This window comes from Phyllobates terribilis, unplaced genomic scaffold, assembly GCF_046119375.1.
Source record: "Phyllobates terribilis strain yellow unplaced genomic scaffold, ASM4611937v1 Scaffold_168__1_contigs__length_4147262, whole genome shotgun sequence".
In the NCBI taxonomy this organism is placed as follows: Eukaryota; Metazoa; Chordata; class Amphibia; order Anura; family Dendrobatidae; genus Phyllobates; species Phyllobates terribilis.
The window spans coordinates 1,316,750-1,336,756 of NW_027362928.1; the positions used below are offsets into that span (position 1 = coordinate 1,316,750).

The window sequence follows — 20,007 nt, forward strand, 5'->3', positions numbered from 1 at the left end:
GGGCCTCCCTGCGCTGCAGATTCCAGCCCCCAGCTGCCTAGTTGTACCTGGCTGGACACAAAATTAGGGCGAAGCTCCACGTTTTTTTTTTTTAAATTCATGAAATTCATGGAATAATTAAGAAAAAAAGGGCTTCCCTATATTGTTGTGTCCGGCTAGGTACAAATAGGCAGCTGGTGGTTGGGGGCAGCCCGTTCCTGCCTGCTGTACCTGACTGGACACAAATATAGGGCGAAGCCCCACATCAATTTTTTTTAATTATTTCATGAATTTCCTGAAATGATTTAAAAAAAATTGACGTGGGGCTTCCCACTATATTTGTGTCCAGCCAGGTACAGCAGGCAGGAACGGGCTGCCCCCAACCACCAGCTGCCTATTTGTACCTGGTTGGACACAACAATATAGGGAAACCCTTTTTTTCTTAATTATTCCATGAATTTCATGAAATAATTTAAAAAAAAAATGCGTGGGGCTTCGCCCTATTTTTGTGCCCAGCCAGATACAACTAGGCAACTGGGGGCTGGAATTCGCAGCGCAGGGAGACCCAAGCTTTCTGGGCCACCCCCGCTGCAAATTGCAGTCCGCAGCCACCCCGGAAAATGGCGCGTTCATAGAAGCGCCATCTTCTGGCGCTGTACCCAACTCATCCAGGGCCCTGGTGCGGTGGCTCACTGGATAATAAAGGGGTTAAGGCCAGCTTGGCATTATCAGCTGGCCCTAAGCCCGAAATTCATGGGGTCACGCCAATATTAGACATGACCACCATGAATTTCTAGTAAAGTATTTAAAAAAACACAAACACCCAGAAAAAAGTCCTTTAATTGAAATAAACACACAATTCTTTATTGTTCTAAATTAAACCATACTTACCATCACGCCCATTCCAGCTGAAGCCAACGATCTCCTGCAATAAAAGTAAAATAATAAAGCAACATCATCCTTACCTTTCCATGGCTCCCACGACAGCTTCAGCTCTGCTACATCGAGATGACAGGCTGGACCGCAGCAGAACGCTGCCATCCATCCTGTCATCCCGCAGACACTGAGAAGCGCAGGCATACTTCCACTCCTCAGTGTCTGGCTGTGACGGCATCCAGATGAGCCGAGGTCATGTCCAATGAACTCAGCTCACCTCATGTACGTCACTGACAGCGTGGGAAAATTCTCCTGCACTCAGCACTTCAGCGTGAGAATTTTCCCACGCTGTCAGTGACGTGCATGAGGTGAGCTGAGTTCATTGGACATGACCTCACCTCATGCACGTCACTGACACCGTGGGAGAATTCTCACGCTGAAGCGCTGAGTGCAGGAGAATTTTCCCACGCTGTCAGTGACGTGCATGAGGTGAGCTGAGTTCATTGGACATGAACTCGGCTCATCTGGATGACGTCACAGAGAGACACTGAGGAGCGCAAGCATGCCTGCGCTTCTCAGTGTCTGCGGGATGGCAAGCTGGATGGCAGCGTTCTGCTGCGGTCCAGCCTGTCATCTCGATGTAGCAGAGCTGAAGCTGTCGTGGGAACCATGGAAAGGTAAGGATGAGGTTGCTTTATTATTTTACTTTTATTGCAGGAGATCGTTGGCTTCAGCTGGAATGGGCGTGATGGTAAGTATGGTTTAATTTAGAACAATAAAGAATTGTGTCTTTATTTCAATTAAAGGACTTTATTCTGGGTGTTTGTGTTTTCTTTTAACTTTGACTATGGGGTTAGTAATGGGGGTGTCTTATAGACGCCTCTCCATTACTAACCTGGGCTTGATGTCAGCTGGCATTATAAGCTGACATCAACCCCAACCCTATTACCCCCTGCCACCGCACCAGGGCAGCGTGGAAGAGCGAGGCTAAGTGCCAGAATTGGCGCATCCTATGGATGCGCCATTTCTGGGGCGGCTGACGGCTGGTGTTTCTAGCCTGGGAGGGGGCCAATATTCATGGCTCCCTTCCTGGGCTATTAATATCAGCCCCCAGCTGTCTGCCTAGCCTTTGCTAGCTATTAAATTAGGGGGGACCCCACGTCATTTTTTTGGGGGGGTTCCCCCATTTTAATAGCTAGTAAAGGCTAGGTATTCAGCTGGGGGCTGATATTAGTAGCCTGGGAAGCTCCGTGGGTATTACCCACTTCCCAGGCTTCAAACATTTGCCCCAGCTGTCTGCTTAACCTCCGCTAGAGCCTAAAATTAAGGGGAACCCCACGCCAATTTTTTTTTAAATAAATCCTTTATTTTAACACTAAATGACAAGTACAGTAAGCAACACTGTCACTGTACTTCATATATATGTGACTGACATGTTTCTATCTATCTAATCTATGTGTGATTCTCTATTCTTTCTATTCTAAATTGTCGGGTACAGATGCTGAATTGCCGGCCGGCTTTCTTAAAGAGACGGTGCATGAAAACACTATTATTTTTTTAAATAAATCCTTTACACTAAATGACAAGTACAGTAAGCAACACTGTCACTGTACTTCTTATATATGTGGCTGACATGTTTCTATCTATCTAATCTATGTGTGAAGCTCTATTCTGTCTGTTATAAATTGTCGGGTACCGCTGCTGAATTGCCGGCCGGCTTTCTTAAAGAGACGGTGCATGAAAACACTATTATTTTTTTAAATAAATCCTTTACACTAAATGACAAGTACAGTAAGCAACACTGTCACTGTACTTCTTATATATGTGGCTGACATGTTTCTATCTATCTAATCTATGTGTGAAGCTCTATTCTGTCTGTTATAAATTGTCGGGTACCGCTGCTGAATTGCCGGCCGGCTTTCTTAAAGAGACGGTGCATGAAAACACTATTATTTTTTTAAATAAATCCTTTACACTAAATGACAAGTACAGTAAGCAACACTGTCACTGTACTTCTTATATATGTGGCTGACATGTTTCTATCTATCTAATCTATGTGTGAAGCTCTATTCTGTCTGTTATAAATTGTCGGGTACCGCTGCTGAATTGCCGGCCGGCTTTTTTAAAGAGACGGTGCACGAAAACACTAATATTTTTTTTAATAAATCCTTTACACTAAATGACAAGTACAGTAAGCAACACTGTCACTGTACTTCATATATATGTGACTGACATGTTTCTATCTATCTAATCTATGTGTGATGCTCTATTCTTTCTGTTGTAAATTGTCGGGTACCGGTGAATGCCGCTGATGAATTGCCGGCATTTCATGTCATTCTACATTATTGTTAGTTGTTTTCCTTCATGTAGAATTAACCTACAAGGAAAGAAAGGGTTTATTTTCATTCCGATATTTGTGTACCATTGACTTGCATTGGTTTCCGGTATCGGAATCGGCGATATCCGATACTTTTTGGGTATCGGCCCGATCCAATCCGATACGATATTTCCTGATATCGGAAGGTATCGCTCAACACTACTCTTCACTGAAAAACAAGTCACACACTTACTTTCGTTCGCACTTACGCTCCGGACACACGCAGCTCGTTCACACTCGCAAACTAAGAGATTTAAAGTGTTTTTTTTTTTTTTTTTTTCCTTTTCCAGCAATGTACCCTTCACCTCAATGCACTTCCAAAGGACTTTATGCCCAATCAGCTGCCCCTTATAAACCCTTAATTATGACCCCTTCCCCTTAATTAACCCCTTGTGAGTAAATCTACACCTCAGGATTTTAGTGCAATGTAGTTAACCCTTAAATACACAGGTAGTAAACTAAGAAACTAAAACTGTAGTGAGAAAATAGATTTTAAAAAGCCCAATAAATCTAAACAGGTAGAAAAGCACTCAGCAGATCACAATGCAGCACTCACCGCAATTCACACAGGTATTTTCTGCAGGATTCCCAATACCTCTTCACGCAATTCACACAGGTATTTTCTGCAGGATTCCCAATACCTCTTCACGCAATTCACACAGGTATTTTCTGCAGGATTCCCAATACCTCTTCACCTTCACCTCAATGCACTTCCAGTTTTAGGCTTTATCAGGTAAGTTTTGGCAAACTCCAGCCTGGCTTTTTTATGTCTCGGGGTAAGAAGTGGGGTCTTCCTGGGTATCCTACCATACAGTCCCTTTTCATTCAGACGCCGACGGATAGTATGGGTTGACACTGTTGTACCCTCAGACTGCAGTGCAGCTTGAACTTGTTTGGATGTTAGTCGAGGTTCTTTATCCACCATCCGCACAATCTTGCGTTGAAATCTCTCGTCAATTTTTCTTTTCCGTCCACATGTAGGGAGGTTAGCCACAGTGCCATGGGCTTTAAACTTCTTGATGACACTGCGTACGGAAGACACAGGAACATTCAGGTCTTTGGAGACGGACTTGTAGCCTTCAGATTGCTCATGCTTCCTCACAATTTGGTTTCACAAGTCCGCAAACAGTTCTTTGGTCTTCTTTCTTTTCTCCATGCTCAATGTGGTACACACAAGGACACAGGACAGAAGTTGAGTCAACTTTAATCCATGTTAACTGGCTGCAAGTGTGATTTAGTTATTGCCAACACCTGTTAGGTGCCACAGGTGCTCTTTCAGCTGCTCATAAAACCCGGCCCTGTAATCCGGACCCATTAAATTCCTCTCAGCACTATGTGTGCTGGAGCCTGCTTCTCCGGATCCTACATCACCGAAGCATGGCACTTCGAGGACACATACCTCCCGTCCACGATCTGTCCGGCAGCAACCTTACATACACCCCCCCTCTGTCCAAAGCCGTAGGGCTTGGCACCTTCTGTCACCATACAATAAACCCTTGACAAGGCAGCGGCATTCCCATGTTGTTTCCCAGGCCTATGCTCTACCCGGAAACTAAAATCTTGTAGAGCCAGGAACCACCTAGTCACTCTGGCATTGTTTCCCTTCTTTTCTCGCATCCACCTCAATGGGGCATGGTCTGACACTAACCTGAACCTTCTACCTAATAGGTAATACCTCAGAGTGTTTAGCGCCCACTTAATGGCCAAACATTCTTTTTCTACAATGGAGTAGTCCTTCTCACAAGCGGAGAGCTTCAGACTGAGGTATTTTACAGGGTGTTCTTCTCCGTTAATCTCCTGGGACAAGACTGCTCCCAGCCCGACATCCGATGCATCCATCTGGACCACAAACTCCTTGGAGAAGCTGGGTGCCACCAAGACTGGTTGTTTACAGAGGACCAGTTTCAATTCCTGGCAGGTCGCTTCTGCTTCCGGGGACCACTTGGCCATAGCTGACTTCATCCCTTTCAGAAGATCCATCAGTGGGGCTGCTATCAGGGCAAAGTTAGGGACAAATCTTCGATAGTAGCCCACAATGCCTAGAAACGCCATGACCTGCTTCTTCGAGAGGGGCTGTGGCCAGTTCAAGATCGCCTCGACCTTATTTATTTGTGGTTTTATTTCCCCTCTACCAACCACGTACCCTAGGTACTTGGCTTCCTCCATCCCCATGGCACATTTCTTCGGGTTGATAGTAAAGCCCGCCTTCCTTAGGGCATCAAGTATGGCTTGAACTTTGTCCAGATGACTTTCCCAGTCCTGGCTAAATATGACGATGGCATCTAGGTAGGCCGCTGCATACTGTTTGTGGGGTGCTAAGATCCGGTCCATGGCTCTCTGGAAGGTGGCCGGAGCTCCCTTCAACCCAAACGGCATCCTGACGTATTGGCGTTGAGAAGGCTGTCTTCTCCTTAGCCTCTTTGGACAGGGGAATTTGCCAATATCCTTTGGTGAGGTCCAGAGTGGTGATGTACCGAGCGGGTCCTAGCCTTTCGATAAGCTCATCTACCCTAGGCATTGGGTAGGCGTCGAACTTTGAGACCTCGTTCAGCTTCCTATAGTCGTTGCAAAACCGCCATTCCCCATCTGGTTTCGGCACTAAGACTATAGGACTGGACCATCCACTTTTGGACTCTTCAATGACTCCCAGGTTTAGCATCCGCCTTACTTCTTTAGAGATCACCTCTCTGCGGGCTTCGGGGATCCGGTATGGTTTTAGATTGACGCGAACATGAGGCTCTGTGAGAACCTCATGCTCTATGACCTGAGTGAGTCCTGGCAACTCCGAAAACATGTCTTTATTTCGCTGTAACAACTCTTTGCACTGTTGCTTTTGGGCATGTGACAGTGACTCTGCCACCTTGACCTCTTTCACATCGGCCTCAGCCATTAAACAGGGAGCTTCCGCAGGCTCTCTATCTTGCCATGGCTTAATCAAGTTAACATGGTAAATTTGGTAGGGCTTCCTCTTCCCTGGTTGGTGGATCTTAAAGTTGACTTCCCCCACTTTCTCTACCACCTCATAGGGGCCCTGCCACTTGGCCATGAACTTGTCTCCACTGTGGGACTAGCACAAGCACTCGATCTCCTGGGTTGAACGATCTCACCCTGGCCGACCTATTATACACCCTGGACTGTGCCTTTTGTGCCTTAAGGAGGTGCTCCCTCACAATGGGCATCACATGGGCAATCCTCTCTTGCATCTGGGCAACGTGCTCCACCACTCTCCTATAGGGAGTGGTCTCAGCTTCCCAGGACTCTTTCTCCACCTCCAGGAGTCCTGAGGGTGTCGTCCATAGAGTGGTTCAAACGGGGAGAAACCTGTGGAAGCTTTGGGAACTTCCCTCATGGCGAACAACATATAGTCCCAGTCTCGGCCATCCTTTTCCACTGCTTTCCTCAACATTGCTTTCAAGGTTTTGTTAAACCTCTCTACCAGTCAGTCCGTCTGGGGAGAGTACACGGAGGTTCTCAGTTGTGCAATCTGCAGTGTCTTGCACAATTCCCTCATGACCTTCGACATAAATGGAGTTCCTTGGTCTGTTAGGATCTCGTTAGGCAACCCAGTTCTTGAAAACATGTGGACTAACTCCCGGGCTATACACCTGGTGGAGGAGTTTCGTAGTGGTACGGCCTCCAGATACCATGTAGCATAATCTAATACCACCAGGATATACTGATGCACTTGGGCGGACTTGACCAGAGGCCCCACTAGATCCATTGCTATGCGTTCGAATGGAACCTCGATGACTGGTAGTGGCACTAGGGGACTGCGGAAGTGGGCCACTGGGGAGGTTATCTGGCATGTGGGGCAGGAACGACAATAACTCTATATTTCTCTATAGCAACCTGGCCAGTAGAATCTTTGGAGGATCCGTTCTTGAATCTTGTCTGCACCCAGGTGACCACCCAACACATGAGAATGAGCCATGTCTAACACCCTGCGTCTATAGGGCCCTGGCACCAGCAACTGTTCTATTCCCTCACCCCTTGGCTTGGTTATTCTGTACAGCAAATCCCCATTCACAGCAAAATGAGGGAACCGAGTGTCAGCCCCCGGTTCCTGAGGCACCCCATTTAACACAGAAACATTTTCAAAGGCCCCTTTCAGAGTTAAATCCCTGAGTTGGGCAGTTCCAAAGTTTCCCTCGGACACCTAAAGCTCAGGGATATTGGACTCAGGGGATGCTACTTCAGCCTCATTGCCCACCAGCACACACATGGGAAACTCATCTACTATGTTCTGCGGGTAAGTTTCCTTAGGGGCGATCTGGCTGTCGTCCAAGCAACCAGGTGTCCCCGCTTTCCCCCACATTTCCCAGAATAATGCAAAGTAACGTCCAATTATTATGGGATGCAATAGGTCCTTAACGACCGCCACTTCATGAGATGTGGTGCCACAGTCTGTGTTTACATCCACCTGGGCCACAGGATAGTTCTTAGCGTCCCCATTGATACACCGGACACCCACCACCTTCCCAGAAACCAGCCGATGAGGGAGTGTGGCCCTTATCAGGGTCACCAAACTTCCTGAGACCAATAGTCCAGAGACTTGTGCCCCGTTAACTGACACTGAGCATCCCTGAGGGCCCTCGCCATGTTGACGAACCGCGCTGCAGGCGGGGTAGGCAAAATAAGAGCAACGCCGGCCCATGTTACAGTCCATTGGTTCAGAGGTTATGGGACACCGGGAGGCAATATGGCCAGGGGTATGACATCTCCAACACACTATATTATGGGGTGGGACCTTGGGCAGCAACTCAGACCCCTCCTGAACTCTAGGATGCCCCCCAGGTGTGGCGCTAGCTCCCTTCTTTTGGGTGTCCGCCTCCTTTTGGGAACCCCAGTATTGAGAGGCTACGACCCCTTGTTTTCCCAACGGACTCTCAACCGCCTGGTATCTTTCCACCAACCCCACCAAGTCATCAGCATTATAGGGATCTCCCTGGGCAACCCAGGATTTTACCGACTTCGGGAGAGAGTGTATAAACCTGTCTATAACGACCTCTATCTCATATCATAGGACTATCTATCATCTATCTATTATCTATATGACGCGCCCCCTGGGCCATGGGGCACCCGGGACCGGACTTCAGGGCAATGCTGGGAGTAGTTGTGGCGACCTGGTCCCGTGGCTCAGGGTGGCCAGACCAATATTGTGGCAGTCTCTGTATCAGTATAATGCAATGTCCGACTACGCCACCCGTGGATTGCGGTCAATAAGAACGGCCGCTGCTGAGCAGACCTCTGAGGCTGATGTTGTGAGGGCAGCAGAGTGTAGTATAACTCCCCACGGGAGGAGTATAGCCTCAGGCTAGTGAGTGTGGATGATAGGAGTGATGGTACACGAGCGCAGCAGGAACGACTCAGAGGCTTTGCAGTGCAGTTCAGGGTCTTTACTGATGGTGATAAGGCAGACCCTCCCGGGAGTACTGGCTAGCATAAGAGGCCTGGTCAGTCTGTGAGCAAACTGGAGTTCCCCTGGCCAGGTGGAGTTGTAGGCCTCCCCGACTATCTGCACTCTTCCTGGCTACCTTGCTGTAAGCGAGTGGAAGTAGCCCACGTCCCTGAGTGTTCCGTGTGGTGCTCACCTGTATGGCTGGTGACTTGGGGCCTTCTGATAGCCCCCGCTCCTCGATTGCAGTGCTGGTCCCTTGCTCGTGACTGAGCCTCCGGGCTTCTATGGCCAGAGGACTTGAAATCCCCTGCCGGCGGGTTTCTGCTGCTGGGTATATATAAGTCCCCGCAACCTCGGACTCCTGTGTCCGGTTCTCAGAGTCTTCTGCCAGGATGAACTCCGCTTAGCTCAAGTCCCTGGTCTTCAGCTCCTGCTCCTACAGAGCTCCTCGCTGTTACTTTCCCTGTGTCTGGAACTAACTCCAGGCTCTGACTTCACTAACCCCGCCCCAGATCCAGTTTATATAGGGCAGGTTCCTCCCCTATCTGGTCTGGGACAGGAGGTGTTCCATGTTTAAGGGCTCCGAACCAGGAAACCTCCCACTTGCTCTCAGACATAATATTTCTATTACAGTGGTAACCAGACCCCTGGGGTGCCACATATCCATCTATCTATCTCATATCTATCTATCTATCAATCTCATATCTATCTATCTTCTCCACTTTTTATCTGGTCTCAGGTATGACTTTCATATTACCCACGACTGTTACTTGCCACAGGTGAGTTTTAACGAGCATCACATGCTTGAAGCAAAGTTGTTTTTCCACAATTTTGGAAAAGTGCCAACAATTTTGTCCGGCCCATTTTTGGAGCTTTGTGTGAAATTATGTCCAATTTGCCTTTTTTTCCCATTTTTTGTGCTGTTTCAATACACACAAAGGAAATAAATATTATAACAAATGTATAACAAAACGTGTAATTGTAATAATTTTCTGGGAGAAATACTTCACTTTCTGGAACAATCTCAAGGTTGCTAAACACTTCCGGCCATGACTGTGTGTATATATGGGCCCTCAATAAACCATCCCTCTCAACGAAAAGGCCACAGCAAGGGTCAGGAATCGGTGTCCTTCCCTCTCCGAATCTTAGGGAGAGACGGTTGTGCTTCCAGCATCCACCTAGGCTGCCACCCCAGTGGAACTAATAGCAGGGTAGCCAACTGTCCAGAAATTCTTGGACAGTCCATAAAAATAGGGCACTTTTTTCCCTGTCCGTAAAAAAAATGTGATGCGTCCATAATCTTTCTGAAGTTGGAGAGACTTGTTCAGATGGAGGGAGATGTAGGGGCATCATATTGTGTATAGGGAGATGTAGGGGCATCATATTGTGTATAGGTATCATATTGTGTATCTGCATGTGTGGGGACATCATACGGTGTATATGGAGCTGTGAGCACATCATACTGTATTTAGGGAACAATGAGGGAATCATACTGTATACAAGGAGCTGTGGAAACATAATGCTGTGTATAGGGTCTGTGGGGTCATCATCTAATATACAGTACAGACCAAAAGTTTGGACACACCTTCTCATTTAAAGATTTTTCTGTATTTTCATGACTATGAAAATTGTACATTCACACTGAAGGCATCAAAACTATGAATTAACACATGTGAAATTATATACTTAACAAAAAAAGTGTGAAACAACTGAAAATATGTCTTATATTCTAGGTTCTTCAAAGTAGCCACCTTTTGCTTTGATGACTGCTTTGCACACTCTTGGCATTCTCTTGATGAGCTTCAAGAGGTAGTCACCGGAAATGGTTTTCACTTCACAGGTGTGCCCTGTCAGGTTTAATAAGTGGGAGTTCTTGCCTTATAAATGGGGTTCGGATCATCAGCTGTGTTGTGCAGAAGTCTGGTGGATACACAGCTGATAGTCCTACTAAATAGACTGTTAGAATTTGTATTATGGCAAGAAAAAAGCAGCTAAGTAAAGAAAAATGAGTGGCCATCATTACTTTAAGAAATGAAGGTCAGTCAATGCAAAAAATTGGTAAAACTTTGAAAGTGTCCCCAAGTGCAGATGCAAAAACCATCAAGCGCTGCAAGAAACTGGCTCACATGAGGACTGCCCCAGGAAAGGAAGACCAAGAGTCACCTCTGCTTCTGAGGATAAGTTTATCCGAGTCACCAGCCTCAGAAATCGCAGGTTAACAGCAGCTCAGATTAGAGACCAGGTCAATGCCACACAGAGTTCTAGCAGCAGACACATCTCTTCAACAACTGTTAAGAGGAGACTTTGTGCAGCAGGCCTTCATGGTAAAATAGCTGCTAGGAAACCACTGCTAAGGACAGGCAACAAGCAGAAGAGACTTATTTGGGCTAAAGAACACAAGGAATGGACATTAGACCAGTGGAAATCTGTGCTTTGGTCTGATGAGTCTAAATTTGAGATCTTTGGTTCCAACCACCGTGTCTTTGTGCGATGCAGAAAAGGTGAACGGATGGACTCTACATGTCTGGTTCCCACCGAGAAGCATGGAGGAGGAGGTGTGATGGTGTGGGGGTGCTTTGCTGGTGACACTGTTGGGGATTTATTCAAAATTGAAGGCATACTGAACCAGCATGGCTACAACAGCATCTTGCAGCGGCATGCTATTCCATCCGGTTTGCGTTTAGTTGGACCATCATTTATTTTTCAACAGGACAATGACCCCAAACACACCTCCAGGCTGTGTAAGGGCTATTTGACCAAGAAGGAGAATGATGGGGTGCTACGCCAGATGACCTGGCCTCCACAGTCACCAGACCTGAACCCAATCGAGATGATTTGGGGTGTGCTGGACCGCAGAGTGAAGGCAAAAGGGCCAACAAGTGCTAAGCATCTCTGGGAACTCCTTCAAGATTGTTGGAAGACCATTTCCATTGACTACCTCTTGAAGCTCATCAAGAGAATGCCAAGAGTGTGCAAAGCAGTCATCAAAGCAAAAGGTGGCTACTTTGAAGAACCTAGAATATAAGACATATTTTCAGTTGTTTCACACTTTTTTGTTAAGTATATAATTCCACATGTGTTAATTCATAGTTTTGATGCCTTCAGTGTGAATGTACAAATTTCATAGTCATGAAAATACAGAAAAATCTTGAAATGAGAAGGTGTGTCCAAACTTTTGGTCTGTACTGTATATAATCGTCTAATCCCGTCTGTCTGTCTGTCCTTCTGTCCAGGAAATCCTGCGTCGCTGATTGGTCCAGCCGCGGCCAATCAGCGACGCGGGATTTCAGAAAAAGATGGCGGCCGTTAGCAGCTCATCTGCCGCACGGAGGTCAGCGGCGATGCAGCCGGGAGATGACCGGCGCTAGCCGCTCATCTCCCGGCTGCTCGCAGCAGAAGTACCGCGACCGGCGGCGCTGCTGACCTCCATGCGGCTACCGTCGGGAGATCAATGGCTAGGGCCGCTGATCTCCCGACGGCAAGTGTGAAGCGAGGACCGGGGAGCGGCGCCGCCAGTCGGGATACTTCGGCTGTGAGCAGCCGGCCATCTCCCGGTTCCTCGCAGCGGAAGTACCCGCACAGGTAGCGTCGCTGCCCGGTCCTCAGTAATACGATTCGCTGATTGGTCGGAATCAGCGATATTGGCGCCACATTTAAACACCACTCTGTTGATTGCTCCTGGTCGGCCGCATACAGATTCTAGAATACCCGATGCGTTAGAATCGGGACACCATCTAGTACTGTATATAAAGAGCTGTGGGAGCCATCACACTATATATAGAGACCTGTGAAAAGCTAATGTGTTGATCCAGAGGAAGTCAAAAAACCCCATGAGGCAGATGCTGCTTGCCCAAAATTAGGGGAAAAATTCCTTCCCGACTCCACATATGGCAATCAGACTAGTTGCTTGGATCAACGTCCCATAACAAAATCTAGTATGAATAACCTGTAATGTTATTCAAGAAAGTCACACAGGACCTCCTTGAACTTTTTTTTAGAGAATTAAGTATTACAAGGTCATGTGGTAGAGAGTTCCATACCTCACACAATAAAACATTGCCATCTAACTTCCTTTAGACAAAGCGAATTAGGAGCTTGATGCTAGAGTAGTTGAATTAAAACTGAAAAAAATTATTAACACAGCAAAAAAGAGGAACAGTATTTATTCTCCAGCCCAGGTCTCAAAACGAATGCACTAATCAGGATGAAGCAAACCATATAATAAAGGCAGGGGCAGCACAGGTGCAAAATACTGATGAGACAACCAACTCATAACCTACCAATTCTTGGAGGGGGTCATTGCTTGGTATTAAAACTGCACACAAAAAATGGCTTGTATAGGTCACTGGTCACACACAGATTGTTAGGGGAATGGTTGCAAACAACTTTATTAAATAATGGAAAGCAAACGAACCCGGGGTCCGCGATGCAGCCTGGAGGACTGCGGACGAACACCTTCCGGGTAAGAAGGTAAAACAACCAACTGAAATAACAATCCCCCCCGTGTTACTGCACACCGGAACGGGAATAGGGATTCGCACTATCTCCGTTAACTGCACGAGAGATGTGCGACACATAATGTAGCTGTAGCCCTGTTAACTGCACAGAGGCTACGCAGCAGGCGCTAGGATGCGTGTGTGATTCACGCCGGCTTATACGTGCTCCCAGCCGGCGTGCTACCGGACTGAGGAGTATCTCTCCACGTGGCTAACAGGCGGTGCCGGGAATACGGAGTCCGCAGTCTGCTCGGGGTGTATAGCGACCCCCTTGTTGGAGCCAGACTGTCAGACGAAGCTACCTGCCTCCCTCCATCTAAGGCTGCCTATCCCCTGCTAAACCTGCCTGTCAGAAGCTATAACAGCAAAAGCACACGTGGAGCCGAAACGACCAAGCGTCCACACAATAACACCAACTCAGCTCAATGATCAGAGCGCGCCGCCATGTTTGTGGGCGTGCTATTTAAATATTAAGCCATGCCCACCGTCACATTATTGGTGACGTCACCCGCGACCAATTAGGCGGTGCCAGGTCACCGGATCAGCTGACTCCCAAACCACTAATCACGGTCCGCCATGTCACGGGCATGCTCAGTGCAATGTATCCTGGACTTAGGCTGTAACAGCCCTGTTTCCCTCCGCAACCTATCCTTCATGTTGCTAGGAACAAAGACCCAAGAGACAGCTTGTACATCTCGTTCACCAGCTAGGCGTTGGGACCAATGATGATGCTGAGCAGCATCTGCCCTGGCTGGACCAGAATGGGAGACCACAGAATCCACTGATGATTCTGAACCCATTTCAAATCCAGAAAACACCTTACACAGATAGTGCTCAATATAGGGCTTACAGCCTATTAGTGACCCTCATACTGTTAGACTAGGCAGGCTGCAAAGCACTATCTAAGTGCACCCCATGAGGACAGACCCCCTAGTTTACAAATCCAGCATTGATGGGCTTGGCTGCACCCTGAATAAAAATAACGTGCAAAATCTATATATGAGGTACTGGTAGATATTTTGGCGCTGGTCACGCACAGTGTCTGGTTTACAGCCTATTAGTGACGCCCATACTATTAGATTAGGCAGGCTATGCTCCCCTCATACACCTTACCACGGTGTGTAGTGTGACATGGAGCTAAACCCCCTGTCTTCTTAAGAATCAGGCTGCGAAAACCCTTCTCTTTATTGATAGTAGAGAAACCTCCATACAGTAGATGCGGAAAACATACGATGAACCCCAGTATTGTACCACATAGATAGGGCTCTTACCGGCTAAGCTTGGAGCAGGCTGTGTGCACAGAGCCCAAGATACAAAACTGTAGGGATGTGGACTGTCTTACCCTGTTCCTGCCCCTGAAGACAACAAACACCTCATGTGAATACTGTCTTGCGGTTTTATATCTAAAAGTGATATGTGTCTTATGTAATGTATAATGGTGATGTAACAGCATGTGAAGTGTTAATGCATAATGTGAGTATAGCATAAGATAAGCTTAGGATACCATAAGACATAAGTATAACATAAACCCTAAAATACAAATTTTATTAAATCTCTTTAAAATCGGGACATGCGGCATAAAGATGATCCGCATCAGTATTGCACTTTATCAAGATAAGTTCCTTTTATTGTTTAGTCTTGTGATCATTTATGTCATTGATACCTCTATGGGTGATTAATTCCAGGGCTGGCTAGGGTTATCCAGGGATAGCCGCCGTGGAGCGGGGGCGCCACAGTGTCAACATTAACTAGGGTGTCACCCTCCACTATAAGGCAGGTAATCAGCATCTAGGGTGTTGAACAGGGCTGATTGTAGCCTTTGTTTGGATGCCCGAATGTATCCTTTGGCTTGGAGGTCCAAAGATATTAGGAACGTTCTTGGGTGTTTTTATAAATTTGCACATTGTCACTTTATTCACTGTTGTCACTTTAATCATTTAGTACACACTGAGGATTGATTGTTTGATGTGATATCTGTACCAGTTTCTGGTAGACTGTCAGATCTTTGGTCTATGTAAGTACGAATAAGGGACTTTTAGGGTCTAGGGGCAGCTGCTGTTCAGCAAGGGTGCCATTGTCATCTATATGTAGGATGCCCATCTCCGTTGACATGCAGGTTCAGGCTAGGGTATCTATAGGGTGAGTTTTATTGAAGTACAGTGGGTACGGAAAGCATTCAGACCCCTTTAAATTTTTCACTCTTTGTTTCATTGCAGCCATTTGGTAAATTCTAAAAAGTTCATTTTTTTCTCATTAAAGTCCACTCTGCACCCCATGTTGACTGAAAAAAACAGAAATGTAGAAATTTTTGCAAATTTATTAAAAAAGGAAAACTGAAATATCACATGGTCATAAGTATTCAGACCCTTTGCTCATATTTAAGTCACATGCTGTCCATTTCCTTGTGATCCTCCTTGAGATGGTTCTACTCTTTCATTGGAGTCCAGCTGTGTTTAATTAAACTGATAGGACTTGATTTGGAAAGGCACACACCTGTCTATATAAGACCTCACAGCTCACAGTGCATGTCAGACCAAATGACCAGTATTGAGTAGAAGCCCCCTTTTGAGCTAGTGCATCCATGAGTCTTCTTGGGAATGATGCAACAAGTTTTTCACACCTGGATTTGGGGTTCCTCTGCCATTCTTCCTTGCAGATCCTCTCCAGTTCTGTCAGGTTGGATGGTGAACGTTGGTGGACAGCCATTTTCAGGTCTCTCCAGAGATGTTCAATTGGGTTTAGGTCAGGGCTCTGGCTGGGCCAGTCTAGAATGGTCACAGAATTGTTCTGAAGCCACTCCTTTGTTATTTTAAGGCTGTGTTCACACGATGCGTATTTCATGCGTTTCCGCGGCGTTTTTGCAGTTGCGTAAACGCCGCGGAAACGCATGAAAAACGCATGGTAGAAGGGAAGCAATGTTCCCCAATGGAAATCCGCATGTGCTGTGCCCATGATGCGGATTTTTCCGCAGCGTTAACGCTGCGGTCAAAAATCCGCAGCATGTCAATTAATTTTGCGGAAACGCGGCGATTTCGCCGCCATTGACTTGCATTAGAACGCGCCAATTCCGCAAGACTGCATCTGTACTTGCGTAATTGGTGCGTTCTAATGTGCGGATGGTACCCGGGTGTGGAGGAGAGGAGAGTCTCATCCACACCCAGGTACCATTAAAAAAGCTGTAAAAGAAGAATAAAATAAAAAATAAATGTATTCTTACCTTCTGTCGGCCCGCGCAGCGCTCCCGCTTGGTTCCCGGCACTTGCAGTGAGTTGTAGGACCTGCGGTGACGTCAGAGTCATGTGACGGGTCACGTGACGCTGACGTCGGCAGGTCTTTCAATTCAAAGTTGCCGGCGAGGGAGAACAGATTGAGCAGGACAGCGCGGGCCATCGGAGGTAAGTATATACACTCTCTCGGTTCACACTGTATAAATCCATGCTGTTTGCATGGATTTATACAGTGTGACCTAGTTATCAAGCACTTTCCAGGTGATGCTAACATCGCCTGGAAAGCGCTTGTCAATCTGCATGCGGAAACGCATGTGAATCTGCATGTGGATCCGCATGTATTCTGCAGGAAAAACGCATGCACAATCTGCATGCGTTTTTTCTGCCAGGGAGATGCAGAAATGATGCAGAAATTTTCTGCTTCATTTCTGCATCGTGTGCACATACCCTAACTGTGTGCATAGGGTCATTGTCTTGTTGGAAGGTGAACCTTCGGCCAAGTCTGAGGTCCAGAGCACTCTGGAAGAGGTTTTCATCCAGGATATCTGTGTACTTGGCCGCATTCATGTTTCTTTCAATTCCAACCAGTCGTCCTGTCCCTGCAGCTGAAAAACACCCCCATGATGCTGCCACCACCATGTTTCACTGTTGGGATTGTATTGGGCAGGTGATGAGCAGTGCCTGGTTTTCTCCACACATACCCCTTAGAATTATCACCAAAAAGTTCTATCTTAGTCTCATCAGACCAAAGAATCTTATTTCTCATAGACTGGGAGTCCTTCATGTGTTTTTAAGCAAACTCTGTGCAGGCTTTCATATGTCTTGCACTGAGGAGAGGCTTCCGTTGGGCCACTCTGCCATAAAGGCTCGACTTGTGGAGGGCTGCAGTGATAGTTGACTTTATGCAACTTTCTCCCATCTCCCTACTGCATCTTTGGAGCTCAGCCACAGTGATCTTGGGGTTCATCTTTACCTCTCTCACCAAGGCTCTTCTCCCACGATTGCTCAGTTGAGCTGGACGGCCAGGTCTAGGAAGACTTCTGGTGGTCCCAAACTTCTTCCACTTAAGGATTATGGAGGCCACTGTGTTCTTAGGACCCTTGACTAATGCAGAAATTCTTTTGTAAACTTGGCCAGATCTGTGCCTTGCCACAATTCTGTCTCTAAGCTCCTTTGGCAGTGTCAGGATGCCAGGTTTAATTTTACTTTGCCAGTAGTTTTTCCCTTAGCCAAGATGGCTTCCATTGCCTCACTGGGGTCATGTGTTTCCTGCCTGTGGACCTACTTAAACTGCATGTGTTGCAATCATGCCTTGCCTGAGTATTGTGTGCTTTTAGCTTTCTACTCACCTGTGCTAGCCCTCTGAATAGAGTCTTGCTGACTTTGTGTTTACTCCTAGTCATCCGCTGAAAGGATTTCTGCCTGAATCCTCTGCTAAGGGGACTTCTGCTGAAAGGAACCACTGGCTGTTGTTCACTCACGCTGGGATCTCTGAACTTTTGTCTTCCTGAAGAAAACTTCTCCTGGATCTCTACACCTCTGGTATAGTCACCATCTTGCTCTGTGTTTAAATACCCGGCTCCAGCTCTGCTTAAGACATCGCTGTTTCCTCCGCTGCACCTCCTGCATTCTTCAATATCCAGATCCATATTCCACTTTGTCTTCTCTTCTGCACTACGTGAGTCCACAATCAACTGAGGAATGCCTACGTCTGCTTACTATCCTTATTTCTGTTTGCATATTACTGTACCTAAGTAAACTTGAACTATGGTTAACTTTTGCATACCCTAATAGTAATGAAGGCCGTGCCTTACAGATTAGGTTCTAAGAAGTATTGTTTGGAATGAACTTACCTTCATAAACTGTTTGCTGTGATCTTTTGCACTTGAGTTTAAAATAGACTTTCACACTACTCTTGTCTCAGTCTCTGCTTTTGGCCCACGCCATTGGACTTCAGGGTATCTACTAACATCGTAACAGGCAGTTCCTTTGAGCTCATGATTCTCATTTGGTCTGACATGCACTGTGAGCTGTGAGGTCTTATATAGACAGGTGTGTGCCTTTCCAAATCAAGTCCTATCAGTTTAATTAAACACAGCTGGACTCCAATGAAAGAGTAGAACCATCTCAAGGAGGATCACAAGAAATGGACAGCATGTGACTTAAATATGAGCAAAGGGTCTGAATACTTATGACCATGTGATATTTCAGTTTTCCTTTTTTAATAAATTTGCAAAAATTTCTACATTTCTGTTTTTTTTCAGTCAACATGGGGTGCAGAGTGTACTTTAATGAGAAAAAAATGAACTTTTTAGAATTTACCAAATGGCTGCAATGAAACAAGGAGTGAAAAATGTAAAGGGGTCTGAATGCTTTCCGTACCCACTGTATATAGTACTCAATGGGTGTGGCCTGCCTCTGATTGAGAAGTGCCTCTTCCGGCAGTCTGAATAAGGGTCTATCGTTAGGGGTGTGACTAATTTGTTTTCACTTAGGGTGATATATGTCCCGCTTTTAATGAGATTTAATAACATTTGTATTTTAGGGTTTCTATTATAATTCTGGGATTTCCTAATTTGTTTATAGAATTTTTGAATTGCATAACACATAGGATAAGGATAATAGGTTTAGTATATGAGATAGGAAATAGTTATTGATAGAACTAGTGCAGTGGATGGGCACTAGTGTTAATAAAAAGAGGGGCACTTCCTGATAGTGTGCGCCATGTCCCATGATTTGGGAATCTTACAGACCATATTGCACTATCATTAAGTTGCTGTTTTGTTGCTATGCAGTAAGGTTTTCCTTTCTTATAAGTTTGTCCTTTGTCTCTCCCTGTCTCTCTCAGATGTAGCTGTGATGTCAGTAACCCCTCCCTTCTTCTCCATTCTTCTTCCTCATTCACCATCTTCAGCCATGTTAGAAGCTTATGTGCTTCCAGCCCGTTTCTAAAAAAGTCTTTTTACCTGCTGTACATTTGCACATCATCGAGTATTCTGCTAGAAAATAAATCTTCTTCTGAATCTTCAACAATGTGCTTCTTGCAGTCGAGTTAAACTATCTGAAGACATCACTATGTGTGAGTACGGTAAAGAGACAGCCTAGAAACGGTGTCTCACAGCGCCCTATGCTTGCAGCTTAGTCATGGAGTCAGAATAGTGTGAGTTCAGTGAGAGTTAGTGAAGTGCATAGTGAAGGTGAAGTTCAGGTGCGGTGGGCTGCTAGGGGCAGCATGTGTCACTTGTTCCAGGCAGTGGGAGGCATTACTGGGATCCAGAGCAGTCGCTCCAGTCACGTCCAGAGCCTAAGGTCTGGCATAGGAGCTGCCGGACACTTTGTGTGCTCTGAAGTACAAAGGAAGATGGACAGGGACCTGCATAGATGGAAGTTGAAGGCCAGTCCCGGGTGCACTGCAGAGGTGGACGAGAAATACAGGATGAGCTAGCAACAGGGCTGAAGAGGAGTTATGCTAAGAAGGAGGATAATGTGAATTGCTGTGCCTTATCCCATCTGTACCCACCTGATGAACTTGAACTGTCAAGTATATGTTTGACTGTTACAAAGAACTTCGTGTTCCCTAAATTGTGAGCGGCGGCTTCTGAGGACAGAAGCCTGAAGGCAGTGGAGGCCTGCGGCCTACAAGAGAGTGTGCTG

The 20,007-nt window shown here is 46.4% G+C and overlaps 1 long non-coding RNA gene across 1 annotated transcript in view; it reads left to right on the top strand.

Moving 5' to 3' along the window:
• Positions 1-18,035, top strand: part of LOC141207939 (uncharacterized) — a 52,841-nt gene extending 34,806 nt beyond the window's left edge. The window contains exon 3 of the long non-coding RNA XR_012278212.1: positions 17,753-18,035. This is a non-coding gene — a long non-coding RNA (uncharacterized lncRNA). The remainder of the gene's footprint in view (positions 1-17,752) is intronic.
• The last annotated feature ends 1,972 nt before the right edge of the window (positions 18,036-20,007 follow it).